The sequence below is a fragment of the Leopardus geoffroyi genome, chromosome A3 (genome assembly GCF_018350155.1).
Source record: "Leopardus geoffroyi isolate Oge1 chromosome A3, O.geoffroyi_Oge1_pat1.0, whole genome shotgun sequence".
NCBI classification, from domain to species: domain Eukaryota; kingdom Metazoa; phylum Chordata; class Mammalia; order Carnivora; family Felidae; genus Leopardus; species Leopardus geoffroyi.
Genome location: NC_059336.1, coordinates 103,706,219 through 103,727,873, shown reverse-complemented (window position 1 = coordinate 103,727,873; position 21,655 = coordinate 103,706,219). Strand labels below are relative to the sequence as shown.

Sequence of the window (21,655 nt, the reverse complement as noted above, 5' to 3'; positions counted from 1 at the left end):
GTGTGTGTGTGTGTGTGTGTGTGTGTGTGTGTAGCAATCTACTAGTAAAAATTAAAATCATCACATTGTGTCACAGGATGGCAGCGTATTTTGCTTTTCTTTGGCAATGATCCATGATTGAGCTACTGATTAAAATATACCCTATGAAGTACATGTGTTCTATGGAATGTCTCCCTAAGTATTTGCTGACTTGCCTCTGAATTACACGCCTGGTGAAGCGGACCCTGGCAGGAGGGAATCGCTTCTCCTTCACGCAGGTGCTTTCGGCTCCCCTCTCTCAGGCTGGGATCTGGGCTGCTTTGGGCTTTGTCTTTTGTTCTGGCCCCCGAGCCCAGCACAGGATCTAGAACAGGGAGGCTGTCATTCACATCCACTGGGGGCCCCTTCCTGGTCATCTGTCAGGGGGACAATAATGCTAGTCTTACCCTCCTGAGAGTCTCCTTTCCGGATCCAGTTCATAAAGGATGGGAGAGCTGCTGGAGGCTGCACACTTCAGCCGAGTCCTTTTGCTTTCTGCTCCTTACTTGGCCCATCTGTGAGATCAAGGAAAAGGTACAAATTTAGCAGTAATGATTCAGTTATTTTACTTAAAAAAAAAAATTTGGAGCCATTGTTACAAAACAGAATTAACGTTTGTTAATTGTGGGATGGGGGTACTCAGGTGTTTGATAGGTCATTCTCTGTTTTTCTGTATCTTTCAAAGTCCTTTGGTCCGATAAACGGAGAGGAAAGAAACATTTTTAAAGGATCTGTATGAAATCTGGTTTCCTCCAGATGGACACTCTCTGGTTCTGTGTACAGGGAAATGCTCAGCAAACCCCAGAGTCCTGAGACTCTAAGGAGAGGCATTAATATTATTCATCACATTTCTGTTCTATACACTGCTCCAGGAATTTACTGATACCCAGCACTAGGCTTCACCCCTACCCACACTCTCTGCTGTGTAAGACAGCCAGCCGTTTGCTCACTAAGCTGTTTCACCTTTCTGGTGGGATAGGAGTTGTCTAGTTGAAGGCATGGGAGTCCAGAATGATGGCACTTAGAATGTTCTGAGTCCGTTTCATCCAACCCTCTCCCCTCCCCCGGAACCACCTGCAACCCCAACCTGTACCAAACAGAAGCATATACCTGTAGGAACACTAACTCCTATCTGCAGTCACTAAACATTTGTCTCATATAATGAAATCCCAGCTTTTGGGGGCTTAACCAAAACACGTTGCCGGAGAAAATGCACGTTGACATCTCCACTCCTCTAACTTAAAAACAGCCAAACTAAAATAAGTAACAACAACAACAAAAAGTTGTTTCCCACACATTTGCCCTGCTCTTACCACCAGTCTTCAGCCTGAAATAATTTCATGCTTGAGTTATTAACTTATGAAAATAGGCACAAAAGGGGAAAAATGTGAACAGGTCCTCAGCTATATTATTAGTCATTGCTACAGCTGAGTGCATTCCGGCACAAAGGCGTGTTATTCTGCCTGAGTACCTCAGTTTTGAACAAAATGTAGCTCACTAATGGGTTATGCCTCATATACCTTTTTGTAACCATTAGGTTGCCATTCTCTGTAATCTACCCCGTTTTTCATGACGGGTATGTTCGTTAGGCAGGTGTGCGCACAAGTGCCCGTGTATGTGTGTGTGCGTGTGCATGTGCGGGTGCACGCGCACGCACACGCACGCACACACACACACACAAATCCCCTTTTGTCTGTGACTGAAGAGAAAGGTCACGGGCTGAGCTGGCAGTCGTTTTGGGGAAACCACTGTCTTGATAAATGCTAATTATCATTGATTATGATAGTTGATCGTTATCATTGATTATAATGTTTAGAAATCAGGGCTGTGGATGGATGGGAAATGTGGATTCTGACAAACTGGTGGATTGGGGGGTAGGAACATGAGTAAAAGAAGGGACCCCAGAAGCATTCTGGAGAAGACGGAGGTAGAGCGGGGGAGCCTGACCTGTCTTGCCTCAGTCTCTGTTTGTCAGGGGCAGTGCTGGTCTGAAAACATTCCGGGCTGGGCTCACTTGCCAAGTGTTCTCAGGTTTCCAGGCAGTAGCCCCCTTTATGGAAGTTTCTGGCTTGCGCTCAGAGATGTTGCCCCAAACCAGTTTGAGTCACATGAATAAAAGAGCCAAGTTTGGACCTACTGACTTTTGCTTCTGGAAAGCACAGAATTGGTTATAGAAATCAAGGCCTTTGGGTCTTAACTTCTGGATAGACAAAAATGCAACACAAGTAGCAGGCAAGAAAATAATCAGGGGAAAGAAATAGAGAAGGGAAATAGAAGAAGCTTGGAGAAGATCAAGGTCCTTCACAGGCAAGTATGGTTCATTAGAGCTGTCTCCTAAACAGACCGGAGGTCTGCATGGGGCTGGAGATCCCAGAAACAGGGCCCCCCAGCCCCCACCAATTCTCAGCCAATAAGAGAAGCCCCAGGCACCTTCCCCCTTGATTAGGACAATGGGATTCTCCACCTGACACTTGCCTGGCCAGGAGGGACACTAATTGGGAACCAAATGTGGTCCTTTAACCCCTTTGAAGTGTTCACGAACACTTTGATTTTGTTCTTTCCTCCTCATTAAGACAAATGGGGTTCTACTTTGCCCTGAAAAAATCTGATCTCACCTCCCAAGCCAGCTGCTCATCTTCCGGCTCCTGTGAGGCAAGCTCTGCAAGGGGGGGGTCCCCTCCTGTCAGGTGACAGAAATGCCCACCTTGCCAAAGATCACTCTGGCCGGGCTCTGTCTCGGGGGTCAGCAGATCACACTGCAATCAGAGCCCAGGACGCATCACCACGGGGTCTCCACTCATGTCAAAACCGCAAAGGGGCTTATGGTAACTCTCAACCCAGAATGTCCCGTTAGATACCAGGCAACACAGACGTGATGAGGCTCCCAGATGCTGTGCCTTGTGGAGGCAATCAGGCTGGAGAGAAATCCAGGAAGACAGAGCCTCCCCCGCCTCTCCCCCCCCCCCCCCCGCCTCCCCAAAGATCTAGAATCTTGAAAGCTTATGAAGCCAGCTTTGCCTTCGCCCTTCTTTTACTGGTGACACACGGGGGCAAAGAGGTGGCAGAACTGGACCTAGAAATGATATTGCTTCTCCCAGCTGGCACTGAACCCCTGAGTCTCATCTGCCATAACACCCCCCCCCACCATGCCAAGACCGCCTTCCCTTCTCCCAGTGCAGGGGCAAAGTCAGTGCAAGGGAAACCTGCAGAATGGAGGCAACTGGAGCCCCGTGGTCTACTCAGAGACCATGAACGTGGGACATGCACCTTCACCTCCCCCCCAGCCACAGTGCCAGCCACAGGGGAAACATAGGCCACGGCAACAGAGCTCTGCTCCAGAGGCACGCGCTGAGAAAGAGGCCCCAGTGCCCAGTGGGGACACCTCTGGAGATGGCCGCAGGCTGTGGTGGAGTCCTGGGAGGCTGGATGAACTCTGTCAGGTGGGAAATGGGAAGATGGAGAGAAGAGTGGTTGTTGTTGCTGTTGTTGTTGTTTAGAGAGATAGAGAGAGAATGTGCTAGTGGGTGGGGGAGAGGAGCGGGGGCGGGGGGCGGGAGGGAGAACCCAAGCAGGCTGAATGCTCAGCGCAGAGCCCGACATGGGGTTTGATCTCATGACCCTGGGATCATGACCTGAGCCCCAATCAGGAGTCCGACGCTCAACCGACTGAGCCACCCAGGTGCCCCGAGAAAAACGTTCTTAAGAGCAGAAATTCAAACCTGGGAAAGCATCACCCATCTTATCTCGTTCTGTCACAGATATAATCTCCACAGCCAACAGGCCCAAAGTCCTGCTACGTGTGTGTTTATTTCCTTGGATCCCCACAGATCTCCATCTGCGAGATCAGCATTTGAATTAGACCCTCTCCCCCTGTTTTCATTTTTACCGTCTTTATCACTTTAAGTGTTTAGTTCAGGAGCGTTAGTAAGTACATGAACGTTGTTTTACAACAGATCTTAGATCTTACTCATCTTGCAAAACGGAAACTCGACCCGTTAAACAGTCACTCCCCGTTCTCCCCTCCGTGCAGCTCCCGACAACCACCGGTCTACTTTCTGTCTCCGTGACTTTGATGACTCTAGGTACCCCATGTATATGGAATCACATAGGATTTGCCCTTTTGTGACTCGCTCATTTCTTCAAGTTTCATATATCTTGTAGCAGGTGACAGATTTTCCTTCTTTTTTAGGCTGAATAATATTCCATTGTATGTAAACACCGCCTTTGGCTTATACAGCTGCGTGTTGAAGGACCCTTGGGTCGTTTCCACCTTTTGCCTCTTGTGAATAACACTACTGTGAACACGAGTGTGCAAATACCCCTTTGAGATCTTGCTTTCAATTCTTTTGGCAATATACCCAGAAGAGGAATTGTTGGATCATATGGTAGTTCTATTTTTAATCTTTTGAGGAACCTCCATGTTGTTTTTCACAGCAGCTGAACCATTTCACATTCCCACCCACAATCTAGGAGAGTTCCAATTTCTCTACATCCTCACCAACACTTGTTATTTTCTGTTGATGTGTATATATACATATATCTCCCCCTGAGTGGGTATGAGGTGATATCTTCTTGTATATTTCATTTGCTTTTCCCTAAGGCTTAGTGATATTGACTATCTTTTCATATGCTTGTTAGCCATTTGTATCTCATCTTTGGAGAGACATCTATCCAAATCCTTTGCCTTTTTTTTTTTAAGTTTATTTGTTTCTTTATCTTTTAATGTTTATTGATTTTTGAGTGAGAGACCGAGCATGAGTGGGGGAGGGGCAGAGAGAGAGGGAGACACAGAATCAGAAGCAGGCTCCCGGCTCTGAGCTGTCAGCACAGAGCCCGACGTGGGGCTCGAACTCACGAACTGGGAGGTCACGGCCTGAGCTGAAATCAGCAGTCAGATGCTTAACTGACTGAGCCACCCAGGCGCCCCTCCCTTTGCTTATTTTGAAATCGGATTATTTTGTTGCCGTTGAGTTGTAGGAGTTTTTTAATACCCCCCTCCTTTTTTTGTTTTTAGCTGAAAAAAACTGAAGGATCGAAGAGGTGGGAAACTTACTTGCGTGTGCTATGAGTCGCCCCGCAACGGGGAGGGCTGGCCCCAGGCGGCAGCTAGAGCAAGCTGTGGGCCCGTCCTCCCAGCCACATGGTCTCGCAGCCAACACTGCCCGTCAGATGCACACCCTGTGTTCACAGCCTTGTGTGCCAAATTGCTGTTTGGAAACGAACAGCAAACACTGGCTGCGGGGAACTCAGAAGCGTGTAATATCCACTTTAATGACGGTTCCACTCTCTTGTTTTCCCCTCCTCTGAGGAAGCACAGAGAGAAAAGGCCGTTCATGGAAAAATACATTTAAATGGATCAGTGCCGGGCAGCCCTTTGCACATCTGTTCTTAACAGGTTTCAGCTGAAACTACTGAAAATATACATAGATCTGTTTGCGTGGAACCAGTTAAATCTGATAAGATTACGATTTGGAGGGTAACTCTGAATTTGGTGGGGGGGGGGGGGGGGGGAGAAAAAAACCCTCCACACTTGGTCTCCACACACGCTCCTAATATTTTACCACAGATGTTGTGGAGGGAATCGGATTTGCTGCAAATTAAAAAGATCTAAATTATTTGAGATTAGTTACAAACAAACTCAAGATGTCCCAACCGCCTTTCTGCACACAATTCCCGCCTCCCCTCCAATCTGGGCCGAGTCCTTTGTTATCAGAGCGGAGACCACAGCTGGGAAATCACTTGTTTCTGAGTAATTCCGTCCTCACTCCCTGCATCAGTCGGTTTAGGGAGAAGACGATAGGCAGGCTGTTCACACACTGAATGCCCAGTTGTCTTCCCCTGGAGGACACCAGTGGCCCCCAAGGACATGCAGATAGCAGGGAGGAAGGACAGAATTACACAGGTGCTGTGCTCTTTCCCAAGACTTTCTTACATCGCACCAGAACCACCTTTTGAGGTCATCCCATTACAGAGATGAGAAAACTGAGGCTCTAGGATGATTTGCTCAGGACCACACCAACAGTAAAGAAAGAGGTGCTGTGAAGCTAGAAGGAGTTTTCCTCTCATCTAAATGTCCCATGGTGAGGCGAGGGGGGCATCTGGGTGGCTCAATCGGTTGAGCAGCCGACTTTGGATTAGGTCATGATCTCGAGGTGCATTCGAACTCACGAACCGTGAGACCATGACCTGAGCCGAAATCAAGAGTTGGATGCTTAACCGACTGAGCCACCCAGGCACCCCCACCCCCCACCCCGTGTCCTTTCTAAAGCCTTTTCTGATAACTTTGTGGGAATCCTCCCTTGATTCTAGCACGCTGTGAACTGCGTTCATCTATCACCATTGATCTAATCATTTATCTCCAAAAGACGACATCAGTCTATAAAATGCACCACAGGACACGAGAATCGCAGTCACATGGCCTCAGAAACAATCAGCCCAAATTGACATCTGACAACATCCCCCCACGGCACCCCCAGGGGCTGGGGCTGTGATTGGTAAGGTTTTCATTCCTGATGGACCCCACGCTGTGAAAATGCACCTATTTTTGTTCATTGAGACTCATTTTTTTTTTAATAAGCAGCCCAGTGGAAAACAATCGTGAATGGCAGCTTCATTACATGTGGATTTTTAGAACAAAGAAAATATTGCTCACACCCTATGACCTGTTCAATGATACTGAATTTTAATTAAAAAAAAATGTTACATGTTAAATTGATGACAAGGAAAGGGCGACACTACGGCTTTAAAAGAAATCAGGAAGGCAAATCCTGGTGGACAGATTGTCTCAGTGATCTAGTCAATGTTACTTCATGTTTGTCTTCTTTGTCTCTCTCTGTTTTTCCATTTGAAAATTTCTGTTCTAAACGAGTGGGGACATATTCCAAACTCTATAGACTTTGAGTGGAGAGGCTGGTGGGACCAGAGGGGGGTACGAGAAGGGGGAGACTTAATTTGCTCTCTGGGGGCCTCCCACATGATCTCGTGCAATGGATTGGTTGTTGTCCTAGAGGGCCTCCTCCAAGTGGCTGCTGTCCCAGGCCACCATGGAAAAACCCTTTGAAAGGGCCAGTTTTGGGTCATCTTAGCAGGCCTGATAACTAAGAATGAATTGTTTTGAAGGGATAGATTAAATGGTGTACGGGTGGCCCACCGGACGTTCAGGCCAACCTGAGTGTCACCAATTATAAGAGAATTTTCTTCCGAGCTGATGCAACACTGGAATGGAAAATCCAGGTGCTGAGAGTATGTCACCGTACTGGGTTTTCAGAAAGGCCGACTGGAGCAAGCAAAGGTGGTCAGCTTCTTCTCTGGATGGGCTTCCGAGACATGACGTGTCAGTTCATGACCTAAAGCCTCATGACCTAAGAGTAGCTATTTGCCCCAATCACAGAGCCCTGAGATCTGCCCGTGGTGGAAGATTCACACCCAGCACAGCATGTGCAGGAAGGAAGCAACTTCCCTCAGGCTGCTGGGAGAAGCGTGGGTCTTGGGGCTGGGGCGGGCAGCAGCCCCACAGTGTGGGAGCTTGAGTGTCTCGTTCCTCCCGAGAGAATAGGTGGGCAGGCGTGCAGAGTTAACCCCCAGCTAGAACAGTGCCTTGACCCTCCCTGAGGAAGACTAGAATGATTCAGGGTCTAGGGTCCCAACCACGGGCACAGAATAGCAAATATAAAGGCCCTGGGACTGGTGGGGCGAGTGCAGAGTGGGCGAACCACAGCTGTAGCACAGCTGGGGTGGGGGGTACTGGCCATGCACGGGGTGGGGGGGGGGGACCCGGGGAACACCCGGAAGCCACTCTCACATTCCAAGCAGGAGAAGGATGTGGCTTGGTTTTACATTTCCCGAAGATCATGCTGGCTTCTGTCTGGATCAGAGTCTAGAGGGGTAGGAGGCTGGGCTGTGGGCCAGGTGGGAAGCCATGGGACAGGAGACTGAGGGACTGCATTTCACAGGTCGGACCAGCACAGCATGGGGAGGAGGGTGAGGAGGGTGAGGCGGGTGAGGGACGCGTCGGTCCTTGGAGGAGACATCTAACCCCTGATTTCCATACTGGGAAAAGGCCTCAATAACCCCTAGCTCTCGGAGAGGTTGTGAAGGTTGAAAGTGGTGCCTGACCCACAACAGGTACCCAAGACTGCGTTCCCATTGTCCCCTTTGTCCCCACGAACACAGCAGACGGCGATCTTTAGCAAGGCTACTTCTGACCCTCGTCCTCAGTAAAGTGGGAAGTAGGGCCTGGGCTGGAAGGGGTGACAGGGCGGGGTCGGGTTGTCCTTTCTGAGAAATCATGTGCCAAGCCACAAACAAAATGGCGATGCAACAAACTTCCATGTTCTTGAAAACGTTTTGATGCTTACTAAAAGAAATGATCGCCGTCGTGCAGCCCGACGTGCCTGTGGCCCAGAGTACAACAGGTGAGCCAGACCAGTGACTGCCCTTCGGGCCAGGATCCCTGTGTCCATCCCCAGCACTCACACCTGGCGAAGCAGGGGTGGGGAGCGGTTCAAGGTAGCACAATTCCCACTTGCACGCCAGACGCGCACTTCTGGGCTCACACCGTGCCTGGCACACAGTGCCGCACTAGAGCATCATGGTCCTCGTGCTTGTAAAGTTTATTAACAGGGTCATCCAGCCCGACCCTGCGGGGTCTTCCTATGGCTGGGAAGGCTCCCCAGAGGAGGAGGGGCATCTGGGCTGTGTGAAAGATGGGAGGAAGGGGGCCCGATGGGGCCGGGCTCCCTGCTCACGGTTACAGCCTGGAGAAGGACACATGACCAGTTTTCTCTGAGCCAGCACATTTTCCATTCTAAATATAGCCCAAGATGACCCAAGACATCTTCCCCCTCACAAGGAGACTCAAGGTTCTGTATTTTCCCGCGTTTCTGTGACTTCTGAAAGAAGTGAACAGCGAGAGCTGAGGCTTTTACCTCCCGTCGCCTGATCCCGTGGACCCTGGGTCCTAAGGAGCGATGTCCACCCGCCCTTGAGAGGAGCGCGTGGCCTGGGTGAGGAGCTCTCTTTGGTCCCCAACATTTAGTAGCTACCAAAATATGTTGCCAGCCCTCTCCCTCCAGCAGAGTGAAACAGGGCTTCTATCCACCTAGGCAGGGTCACTCGTCACGCAAGCCGGAAATGAGAAGCTTTCCGCCACCCTTGTGTTCATCCACCCCAGCATCTCAGAAGTGAGGCCCAGCCTCATGAGTTTTAATTGGACAACAGATTCCTACTTCCCCTAGGAACCTTGCAGCAACATCAAGATGGACCTTTTATCACATTTCTGGAAGGTACAGAATACAAGCCTTTTGGAAAGAGGCACAGGGCTGACTCGTGGCTCCGAGGGCCTTCTCTGCTTGTTTGCAAAGGGGGGCAGGGGATAGTTTTCTGTATCTGAGTGGGGATCTGCTAATTGCTGCACAAGCACTTCTGGGGAAGTTCAAGTTTCCAAAGGCCTGCGGTTAACTCCGACGGTGCCAGCCGGCGCTTCCCGAACAGGGCGCTTGAGGGCATTGGTGGAGGGGCCTTCCGGGAGACACAAATTGCAGTGGGTATCTCCAAAGGGTTAATGACCAAAGAGTGAGGATGGTCATGTTAAGTTATATATAGCAAACAGTGAGCAAAGCAGGCAAGAGGAAAAAAAGATACAAAAAAAAAAAAAAAAAAACCCATGGATACGCTCCCCTCCCCCGTCTGGCAAACCCCCCCCCCCCACTCCTGCAACATGGATACGCTCCCCTCCTCCCTCTGGCAACCCCCCCCCCCCCCCCACTCCTGCAACAACACTATATATACAGACCGCAGATTGGGGCATAGTTAAATTTGGCACACTGAGACTACAGCAAAGAAAGAAAACATATCAAGTTACGCGGAGCCCTATTCAGATTTGGGCCTGGGCCTCACCCGCACAATGCTGAGCAGAGGAGAACAAGGCCGCTCGGTGTGTTGTCGAAAAGCGCACCGGGCCAGCTTTGCTTTCCTTTCAGTCATTTGCTGGCCCAGCCCTGGGCAATAGGTTAAGTCCCTGCCCCACAGGTGGAGACAGATAAAACAAACCCAAATGGTGTCATGGGCTGCAGGAAACCTTTCTTTCAAAACTTGATCCATCTCCAGAGAGGAAACACGCAAGGACTTTGCTCTGGACAGTAATCTGTTTTCTTAGGGCAGCTGGGAGAGACCTGGTGGCCAGGGTAAATAGGCAAAGCGGCAGTGGCGGGGTTTTGGCAGGCAGGGCTGCAAGGGCAGTGTGAAAAGACCCCTTCCTACACTCTGTTCCCAACCAAGAGTAAGCTGTCAATCTCACAGGGTGAAGGTGCTCTGGAAAAAGGGTGAGGCCCTCCCGGCCAGGGAGAAAGCTAAGCCACAGGTGCATGCTGGGATCTCCTCCCCCTTCTCCTCCTCCCCCTCCTCCTCCCCCTCCCCCTCCCCCTCCTTTCCTCCTTCTCCTCCTCCTTTTCCTCCCCCTCCGGGCAGGTTCACCTGGCCAGAACCCAGCCCGCAAGTCCGCTCCCCTCAGAGCTCACTGAGCGGGGAGAGAGCAGGCCGGGACCTCTGAAATGCAACCCGGGTGGGTTTCAATCTCCTCGTTGAGCAGCTGGACGGGCAGGCCGGAGGCAGGCAGACTGCCAGCAAAGACTGGCTGAGTCTCTGCTGTATGCAAAACGGGCTCGGGGAGGGTCAGATATGCTTTAGTCATCAGACACTGTCCCTGTCAGCAGGCGCTAGGACTCCCGGAGGAGATGACACAGCCACCGGCTGGCACTTGTCGGCTCGGGCTGCACCGAACATCAGCGGTCATGACGACGCTCCCCGCGTCCCCAGGTCTGTGGGTTTTTCCAAAGCCGTGCCAGGGGGTCACCCTGTTGGGGCTTCACCTGACCTTAGGTGGGCAGAGCCGGGCAGGGCAGAGCATCACCGCCATTTTGCGGGGGAAGGAACTGAGGCACCGTGAGGAGGCCGCATCTCGCCTGGGTGGGCACAAAGAACAGACCTTACCCGGGCCCTCCTGTAGGCGGACGTGAGGGGTGGTCTGCACAGGACGGTGGTTCTCACTTCATGTGCCAGAATCTCGGGGTCATCCTCTACCTGGTGTAACCCACTCTCCTCAAGGTGGGCTTGGGTGTCCTGTCCCAGTCCCAGCCCCAGAAGGGGGTGGGTGTCCGGTGATCTCGGTTCACGCCGGGCTCTGCCACGGACCTGACCCCAGTCTCCGCCTGCAACACAGGGACAATGGCGCCAAGCCCGTCCAGAGCTGCTCCAGAGAGTGAAGGACCCAGCACGGCATCTCTCTCCCCGCCTATGGCTTGACGGGCCCGCACTCTTGGCTCCCTGGGCAGAAAAGATACGGTAAGAGGTTGAATTGTGTCTTCCTGAATGTCACGTGTTGGAGTCCTAACCCCCGGTACCTCAGAATGTGACCTCGTTTGGAACTGGGGCCGCTGTAGATGTAGTCAGTAAGATGAGGTCATACCGCATCAGGGGAGGCCCCTAATCCAGCATGACTGGTGTCTTTATAAAATTTAAAGGGGAAATTTGGATAGAAACACACACACACAGGGAGAACCCCATGTGGACACAATGGGACACAACGGCAGAGATCAAGTTGTCGCGTCAATGAGCCACAGAATGCCACAGATTGCCACCCAGCCCCAGAAGCAGGGGGAGAGAGGTCTGGACCAGATTCTCCCTCACGGTCCTCAGAAGGGACCAACCCCGCTGAGCCCTTGATCTCGGATTTCTGGCCTCCAGAACTGTGAGACGGTACCGTTGTCGATACTTTGCTATGACGGCCCTAGCAGACACAGATGACGAAAAGGCCAAGGTATCTCTGGTTAGTTTACCTTGAAAACGGGTTTTGAAGCCCCTTCCAGCCTTACAGACATTTATTCTACGCGTCGTTGTCCGAACAAAGAGTGAAACAGTGCAATTGCAAGAATGCTCCATGAGAGCTCCGTTCCAGAAAAATCCCACCGGCAAAAAGAAGGGAAGTCCCCTTTCTCTTCTCAAAATCCTAACCCTTCTTTGTTCTCAACAGAAATCATACACAGCATAATTCTCCCAAAATGACCCCAAGGCAAGAGAACCTCTCTTTTCCAACCAAGTGCAGGGCTGACCCTCTTGCTAACGTCCTGGCCATCCCAACTAGTTTTCAGGAGAAAACTCCCTGAAAACTCAGTCGCACGACTATGATGATGAATGCCAGCCAGTCAGGAGCTTGAAGGGTTAGCTCGCTCGGGTAGGGAATTAGGTCACACGGAGAATCGGCCAACACTCTGCCTTCTGCCCTGACCAGATATGTAGTCCTGACTGTGAAACATCCTCCCACCCCCTTGGCAGGAACTCCTCCTGGCGTGGCAGCACCGGTACCCCTGTGCTTTTGGCCTCCCTCCCCTGGTGGCATGGAGCCCAGAGACGCCAACATCCTCTCGGACTAAGGAAGCCCTTCCAGAACTTGCCACCAGCCCTGGAATCCTGGCTGCTCCCCCAGTGATGGAGCATTGGACATGGTGGCTCTCAGGGCTGAATTCCGGAGTGCTAACGTGGACCAGGAAGTAAGGCTTATGAGACTTGGTCTTCGAGTGCCCTCCTTTCTCCCTTGCTTTACACCTGACTTTGGCCTCCTGCTCTACGTCTGCCCGCCAAATGCCTCTTTTAGCCTCGCTGTTACCCCACAGCGTCCCATTGTTTATACAAGTTATTTCTCCTCCGCCAAGAATTTCTTAGTACATCAGTTAGAACGTAGGATTTTGAGAGATTCGTGCTGTCATCCTTCCCCCCACTCCTGCACTTTAGTGATTTGCATGTAGAAGTTACTCAGTCCAGATTTGTTGAAGGTGGATTCAACCTGGATGTCTTCTGTGCATCTACTCTTGTTACCTGTTTTGGTCCCAAATCCTTTCCCCGTGTGGTTCCGGAGTTCCTCCCGCTTCAGGGTTTGGTCTCTTCTAGGGATGCTGGTATCTCCTAATTTAGACAGGAGTGTTCACGGTAGCTGATTTCCCATCAACTGGGAGGAAAAGAACTCATACATTTTTAGGGCTGAAAGATTCTCCAGAAAGTATTTAGTCCATTTCTTAATAAGAGGCCAGGTAACTCGTCCGGGGTCAACTGGTTACGTACGCGACAGAAGAGAGAAGCCAAATGTCCTGGTTTGATGTGAGGCCATTGGTCGTGTGGATGAAGACATCATCTGTATGGCTGGTGTAGGGTGAGTGGGGGTGTCACATCGTATCTGTTCTGGCAGGTTCCTCCGTTGGCTCCTGGGCATTTCAGCTTAACTTTAACAGCTTCCAAGTGAGTTTAGACACCTTCATCATGTCTGCTCCACAGGCGTTGCGTGGGGGCAGCTGGAAGACGAGCCCACTCCCAACACAACTGGGTCACACAGACGGTGTTCCTAGCAGCAGAGATGGAACGGTCTCCTGTTCCATCTCGCAAATCCACAGATATGACTGACAGGGAGTGTTTTCCACTTAGAGTCATGCAGATCTCAGAGGTAGGTCTGTTTCCAACCACTGAGGAAGCATAAAGCAAAACAGTCTTGTCGGCATAGACATATGCCTCATTGTTTTCAATCTGAACACATGTTTTACATCAAGAGAAGGGCTTGTGGTCGGGGTAGGGGGAGCTGAAGGGAGATTCAAAGGTTCTTCAGCACTCAAAGATCTCAACCTCTTCAAAGTTTCAACCCTCAGAGCTCTTACGATGTTTCATCCCACTCAGCAGAGACGCTTCTCTGCCCACACTCTCAGGTGCATGCGTGGGGACTCGAGTGTGGTCCAGAAGGATGGAGAAAGGTAACAGGATGGTCACCTCACTGCAGATATTTTCCCCAGAGGATGTCATTTCTCCATTGGGATTTGATGAGCTCCCTAAGGCACATTCACGTGCAGAGAGCAGGTGATATCTGGCTGCTAGAGAGGCCGCATCAAGCCATGGTGGTCATGGGTACCACGAGCTCACCCTGGAGGGGAATAAGCACCTTCTATCTGGGACGCCGGGCAGGTGGGTGCTGGCCAGAACCAGTGTCAGGGACAACAGGTTGATCAAGAGAAAAGGGAAGGGTTTGCATTCAGTTATCATCACTTTCTAGCCTCAGGGTTCTCAACCGCAAGTTGGAGATATTAATAACTTCCTTCCATGATATTTTTGGGGTTCACCAAATGCGATCATTACCTGTGAAAGTGCTTGGCACAGAGAGATGAGGGGCAGTGCCCTCGACAGGAAGGAATTCCGGCACCCACGCCAGCTCCTGGCTGTCTTCTTTCTGAGATGACTGTTTCTAAGGGGAAGGAGGAGCAAGATGATGCCTCCAACCTGCAGGTCACGTCCAGGCAAGTCAAGTTGGAGTGTAAGAGTACCACTTACACTGGGCCCCAAGCGGTTTGTCGTCAGAGGGCCCCGTGGGAAACAGAGTGGCAGGGTGATAGGGTGGGGCCAGGAGAGCCCAGCACGAGTCCTGGGGTCACTGCTCGCACTCTTGCTACTTTGGATGGTTCTTTGCCTCCTTGGCCGTCTATAAATTGGCCCGTCTATAAATTGGAGCAGACTGAACACAGCATAGGGTCGTGCCAAGGCTCCTGCAGAATGATCCGGGAAGACAGCTGGAAATGACAAGGTGCTGAAACATGTGTGATGGTGTTGTTGTTCTTAAAGGAAGGAAGAAAGGAGGGAGAGCATGAGAAGTGCGGGGGAAGGGATTAGCCTCTATTTAAAATTTTTTTTTAATTTTAAAATAGTTTTGAGTTTCCAGAAGAGTTGAAAAAGGAGTCTGAAGAGTTCCCACATACAGCACATCCAGTTTCTCCTACGGTCCAGCTCCTATATTAGGATGGAACATCTGTCCTGTTTCATAACCAATATTGATAACACTATTGCTAACTAAAGTCTATGCTTTCTTCACATTTCGTTTGTTTTGACCAAATGTCCTTCCACTCTAGCGTTCCATCCAGGATCCCACATAACATTTCGTTGTCAGGTCCCCTTTAGGCTCCAGTTGGCTGGGGCAGTTTCTCTGATTTTCTTTGTTTTTGATGACCCTGACGGTTTTCAGGAGTACTGGTCAGGCGTTTTGTAGAATGTCCCTACACTGGGGTTTGTCTGGTGTTTCCTCATGATTAGGGTAGGATTGTGGATTTCTGGGAGGAAGACACAGAGGTAAAGTGCCATTCTCATCACATCATATCAAGAGTACAGACATCTACATGACTTATCACTCTTGATGTTGACCCTGACGTCTGGCTGAGGTAGTGTGTATATGTGTTGAGTTTCTTTTTCTCCCTTTTCATACTTTATTCTTTTTTTTAAGTTTATTTATTTATTTTGAGACAGCTGTCAGTGCAGAGCCCCACATAGGGCTCAAACCCACGATCCACAAGATCGTGACCTGAACGGAAGTCAAGAGTTGGATGCTTAACGGACTGAGCCACCCACGTTGCCCATAGTGTAGACCTTGAAAGGGAATCACTGCGCACTCCACCTTCTTGGGGGAGGAGTAGTTACCTCGATTATTTGAAATTGTACCCCGTGGGAGAGTTGTCTATTCTCCCCGACTCGTGTATTCATGTGATCAGTACAGAATATTTCATATTCATATATATCAGTATGAATCATGCATATTTGTTTTATACTTGTGTTATTTATAATCCGGTACTACTTTATTGCTCAGATTATACCAGTTTGGGTCACTGAGAGCTCTTTCAAATGGCTGCTGGGTTCCTTCGACACACCCCCACCATCGTGCATGTCGTTTGTTTGTTTTTCGGAGCACTTTCTTACTTTCTGACATTACGAGATGCTCCAGGATCATCTTGCATATTCCCTGCCCATCCTAAACTCGGCCATTTCTTCAAGATGTCCTAATTCCTTTTATCAGAGAGTGATCCCAACATCTGAAATCTGGGCACTAGATGCTCTCATTGCGACAAGGGTGTCATTTCTTGTATGCTCTGTTAGCTAACAGATGTGTTTACGCATGTAAACATGTAAATATGTGTTCACACCAACCTGTATCTACAGATATTTTGTACGCATCCCTCTGTGTCTGTATTAGGCTAGACGTGAGTTCTTACTGACGTCTCCAATGCTAATCCCTGGCCACGTGAATCATTCCAGCCTCCCCATTTTGTTTGCCTGTGTCCTGTCACTCCAACAGTGAGGACCTTGGCTCCCGCCATCGGCCATCCATCTACTTCAGTTTTCAGTTCCAAAATTCACAATGGGTGGCTTCACAATCATTAACGCGTGTCCCATGGGAAACAACTTTATCAGTCAGAATACAGTGTTACGTATAATTCCTTTTGCTTTTGGTTTTACAATTTCCACTCATTTCCAGTAGTACCTGGGTCAGCACCTTTTATACCCACCCATTCAGGGGAGGGATTTCCGGTATTTGTATTACCGTTAGATTTATTTATTTGTTTATTTATTTTTGGTCAGACTCAGCAGTCCATCCCAGAATCCCCCAGCCTCTTGAATAATTTTCAAAAATTTGCATACATTTGAAAATTTCCTGAGACGAAAACCCGGACGACTGATTTTGGCTCTTTATTTTTTTCTAACACATGCGTTTCACACTCTACATTTCCACTGTCCTGCATTCTGTCACTATGGGTTAGTTTCTGTTTTTAAAAATTTTACGTGAACAGATTTGTGCAGCGTGTGCCCCGCCCCTCCGGCTGCTTTCACTCGGCGTAATTATTTCGGATTCATTCGTGTTCTTGCCTGTGTCGATAGGTTGTCTCTTCTTACTGCTCAGTCATATTCCGTGTGTTTACCTATTTACCTGTAGCCGTACCTCTGGATTCTTTCCAGTTTTGAGTCATTAAAAACAAAGCTGCTGCTAGCATTCGTGTGGGAGTCTTTGTGTGGACATACGCTTTCATTTCTCTTGGCTAAACGCTTAGGAGTGGAATGGCTGGGTCATATGGTAAGAGTATGCTTAACTTTGAAGACGCTGCCCATTCGTTCTCCAAAGTGGGTGGACCACGTTCCATTCCCACCGCCGGGTGTAAGGTTCCGGTTCTCGCCCACCTCAGCACGGAGAGTATTCAGCGCGGAGAGTTAATTTCAGACATTCCAGAAGGTGTGTGGGGCTATCTCATCGTTTCTGTTTGCATTTCCCTGGTTACTAACGAGATTGCACTTCTGTACCATTCATATTTCTTCTTTGGTGAAGTACACGCTCAATTCCTTCTCCCACTTATAAAACTGGGTTGCTTGCGTTTTTCTTATTGATTTGGAGGTGGTTGTTTTTTTTAATATTCTGGATTCAAAGTTGATTATCAGACATGTGATCTGCAGACAGCTCCTAGTCCGTGGCTTATCTATTCCCTTCTTTACAGGGTCCCTCATAGAGCAGAAGTTTTAAAACTCTATGAAGTCCAATCTATCAAACTTTTTTTGCGTCATGCTTTTGCTGTCTTACCTAGAAAGTCTTTGCCTAGGGGCGCCTGGGTGGCTCCGTTGGTTAAGCCTCGGACTCTTGATCTCCGCTGCCATCATGATCTCACAGCTCCTGAGATTGAGCCCCACATCAGGTTCTGCGCTGACAGCACAGAGCCTGCTTGGGGTTCTCTCTCTCCCTCTCTCTCTGCTCCTTCCCTGCTTGCACACGCATGTGCGCACACCTTCTCTCTACTTTAAAAAGGTAAATAGGGGCACCTGGGTGGCTCGGTCAGCTGAGCGTCTGACTTCAGCTCAGGTCATGATCTCGCGTTTGTGAGACACTGGGCTCGCTGCTGTCAGCCCATCAGCACAGAGCCCGCTTCGGATCCTCTGTCCCCGCCCCCCTCTCTGCCCCTCCCCTGCTGGCGTGCTCTCTCTCAAAAAATAAATAAAATAATTAATTAATTAGTTAATTATTTAAAAGTCTCTGCCTCACTCAGAGTTGCAGATTCAGTTTCAAAGTCTCCTGGACCTGCCTGTCTGCTTAGAATTTTCTTCTATATTTTCATGTTGCACTTTATACAGTTGTAGGTTTTTAAAATGGGCCTGTGATCCATTTTGAGTTAATTTTTAGATACGGTGTGAGGTGTTTGTCAAAGTCCAATTTTTCATGCAGGTAATTATTCAGTTGTTCCCCAGCATTTACCGAAAGAGTATTTTTTTTTCTATGGAGCTGTCTTGGTATCTTTGCTGAAGATCAGTTGTGCACATATCTGCAGGTCTATTTCCGAAACATATATTTTGTTCTCTTGATCCGTCTGTCTGTCTGTCTGCCACTGTATACTGCTTCTTTCCAGGGACTTTATAACAAGACCTGAAATCTGGTAGTGCTCGTCTTAAAAAGGGGTTCTCTTTTTCAGAATCCTCTTGGTTTCCGCAGAGCTATTGTGTTTTCTTTTGAATCTTAGGACCAATTTGTTGATTTGGACAAAAACCAAAGGAATGAGAGATTTTTGACTGGGACCGTGTTGAATCTATGTCTGTTTATTTACATTTCACTCAATCCCTCTCAGCAATACTGGATCGTTTTCAGTATATAGGCCTTTCTCATCCTTTGTCAGATTTATCCCCAAGTCGTTCTGATCTTTATGTTTCTAGAAATGGTATTTTTTATTTCGATTTCGGATTGCCCACTGCTTGCACATAGGCATGCAACTGATTTTCTTGTGTTGATCTCATATCTTGCACCCCTTCCAGACGCGCTGGTTCCTTTCAGTGGCTTTTTGTAGATTCGTATATTTTTTTTTACCTTTTTGTTTGTTTGTTTGTTTCGTGTGAGAGAATAAATTTCAATAAAGCTACTCCCTTTGACTGTATTGGAAGCCTGAAGGATTTGCTTTTAAAAAGTGTACCTACTAGGGGGAGTGAAGGTGTGGCTAGAACCACTGTTAGGGCACAGTGGCTCAGGTACATGTCTGCTCGGGGTCTCGCGGGCTGAAATCAAGGTGCCAGCCAGCATATGCTCTTATCCAGAGGCTCTGGGGGAGGATCCCCTTACAGGCTCGTTGAATGTGTTGGCAGAATTCAGTTCCCTGATTGCACGGCTGAAAGCCCCGTCTCCTTGCTAGCTGTCAGCTGGGGATCATTCTCAGTGTCTGGAGGTCTCCTGCATTTCCTTAGCTTGTGGACCCATCTTCAAAGACAGTTAGGGTACATCAAATCCCTTTTATGCTTCTCAGCTCTCTTTAAGGGCTCATGGGATTCCCTTGGGCCAACCCAGATAATCCAAGATAATCTCTCTAGATGAGGGTCAACGAATTAATAACTTTAATTAAGTCTACAAAGTTCTTTGATCAAGAGGATGCTGGGTCTCCTCCCGCTGGAGGAATGAATGGATGAATCTCCCAAGAGTTTTGCTGAGCAAAAACGGCATAGGTACCCCCCAATTCCACTTATACAATATTCTTGAAATGACAAAATAATGAAAGCAGAGAACAGACTCTTGGTTGGCAGGAGTTATGGAAGGGGAGAGAATGGGAGAGACGGAGGTATAGCTATAAAATGGCAACATGAGGGGGGCCTGGGTGGCTCAGTCCATTGAGCATCGGACTCTTGGTTGAGGCTCAGCTCATGCTCTCAGGGTTCGTGAGATCGAGCCCAGAGTTGGGCTCTGTGCTGACAGTGCAGAGCCTGCTTGGGATTCTCTCTCTCTCTTTCTCTCTCTTTCCATCTCTCTCTCCCCCTCCCACTCTCTCTCTCCCTCTCTCTCTCAAAATAAATAAACAAAGATTTTAAAAAATAAATAAAATGGCAACCTGAGAGATCCTTCAGTGACAGAAGGAAAGCGTATCTTGACTGTGGTGATGGACACCCAAATCCACACGTGAGATAAAAGCACACAGGGCAGAATGCATATGCACACACACACACACACACACACACACACACACACTGGTGAATATCCGTAAAAGTTATCAGTGTCCACATTCTGGCTATGATATTTCACTATAATTCTGCCAGATGTCACTTTCAAAGGAAACAGAGTAAAGGGCCCCCAAGATTTCTTTGATTTATTTCTTACCTCACCTACGAATTTACAAAGATCTCAAAATAAAAAGTTTAATTGAAAAAAGTGAAGGAGAAGTAAAGCTTTTCTCAGACAAACAAGATCAGAAGGCATTCACTGCCCGGAGATCCACGTTGCAGGAAATGTGACGAGAAGTTTTTCAGGAAGAAACTTGGGTCTGCCTAAGGCAGGGGTGAGTGTCGGAGAAGGAAGACATGAAGGTAAAAAAATTTTTCTTTTCGTTTTTCTTGGCCTTAATTGATTTAAATTACCAGCTGTGGTTTTATAGTTTTCTTCCTATATTTTGAAGTTAATTTTTCATTCAAGTGTCAAGCATTTTTTTTTTTTTTTTTTTTTTAAGTTTCAGGCCTCAGGCAGGCTCTGCACTCATGGGCCAATGGCTAGAAGGGTCTGGAAGGAACCCTGAAGGCACCAGGTTCTCCTGAGGATGCCCCAGCCTCACCCTGCCATGGTCCCCATTGTCTCTAAGAAACCGTGTCCGCTTTTATCAAAGGGGACCGCTGACCCTTCAGTGCGTGGATACTGTCCAAAGCCATCAGGGTGAGTGACAGAAACAAGGACGCTGGAATCCCGCAAATCTGAGTTCAGACCCCAGTTCTGCCCCTTAGCTGTGTGACCTTGAACAAGTTACTTAACCTCTCTGGTTCCAGTTTCTATGTTTAATGTACTTTTCAGGGCACTGGGGCAGGGATAGGACCTAACACGTGGGACAGAGCCTGCCGCATGACCGATGCTAAAATATGTTCATTTCTTCCTTATTAGGATGTTTATGACTGTCCCTCTCTCCGAGCAGACAGTTGGCACGCTCACGCAGAAGACTCCACTCCTTGACAAAATTCACATGTAAGATCTATGGTGCTTTGTTCTTGCTCGAAAGTTTATTCTCTGCCGGGAGGCAAGCATAACTACCACTGCTCAGTTCTCCTCAAAACTTAGGCGGGGGACAAGTTATGTAGGAGGCCTCGCAGCTCGAGGAAAGAGCTCTGGATCCAAACAACCCGAAGAAACAACGATCCCACTCTGTCCCTCCTCCCAAATTCCCCTGAGAGTTGGAGCATCGTGTTGCCTTTCTGAGGCTCCAAACACTTGGCACCTTGGTTTTAATACAGTTTTATCATTATTTCTCTACGCAGAAGTCAAAATGATGTCTTCAAAATGAAAACCAGTTCCTGTCAGGTCTCTACTCCCTAAATGCACTCAGTGGCTCACGTTGCACTTGAACTAAGAGCTGTTAATTAGGGCGGCTCACAAAGCACCCCCGACCTGCTCCAGCCCTTCCTGCTCCCTCGGTGGCCCACACCACTCAGCCACACTCACCTTCTCTCTGTTTCTCAACATGTTGAGTGCATTTGGCCCCAGGGCCTTTGCACTTGCTGGTTTCTCTGGCCGGAATGCTCTTCCCTGATCTGAGCATGCTAGCCTCCCATCCTCTTGCCCGGTCTCCAGCACTCTTTTAGCCGGCAGCCTTCCCTGACCATAGTCTAAACTGGAGGGGTTTCCTCTCCTTCAGCAGCCCCTCTTTGCTCCCACTTTGTCCCACAGCAGGTGCCACAATCCAAAATCATCACATTCATTCACATGTGTACTTGATTTTTGCCTGTTGCCTCTTTCAAGAACCTCAGCTCTATGGGACAAGGGACCATGACTTTGAAATCCCTGGTGCCCAGATCT

General features: G+C 48.9%; 2 long non-coding RNA genes across 19 annotated transcripts in view; one reads left to right on the top strand and one right to left on the bottom strand.

Annotated features, from left to right (window-relative positions):
* The window catches only part of LOC123581137, a 156,714-nt gene that overhangs the window by 38,961 nt on the left and 96,098 nt on the right, over positions 1–21,655 (bottom strand). For 7 of the 8 annotated variants that reach the window (XR_006703618.1, XR_006703620.1, XR_006703622.1 and 4 more), the window contains exon 4: positions 426–533. This is a non-coding gene — a long non-coding RNA (uncharacterized LOC123581137). Of the gene's footprint in view, positions 1–11; positions 344–425; positions 534–21,655 lie in introns of those variants that run through there. The other variant, XR_006703623.1, reaches the window with a different exon arrangement.
* On the top strand, positions 8,321–18,773 carry LOC123581138. Of its 11 annotated transcripts, none has more exons than XR_006703634.1 (8): positions 8,321–8,432; positions 8,835–9,023; positions 9,123–9,302; positions 10,318–10,378; positions 10,731–10,833; positions 11,237–11,358; positions 12,349–13,219; positions 13,342–18,773. It is a non-coding gene; the product is annotated as an uncharacterized LOC123581138 (long non-coding RNA). The 11 variants fall into 11 exon arrangements; XR_006703633.1 differs by having other exon boundaries at positions 12,349–13,507; positions 13,694–14,339; XR_006703626.1 differs by having other exon boundaries at positions 9,255–9,302; positions 12,349–18,773.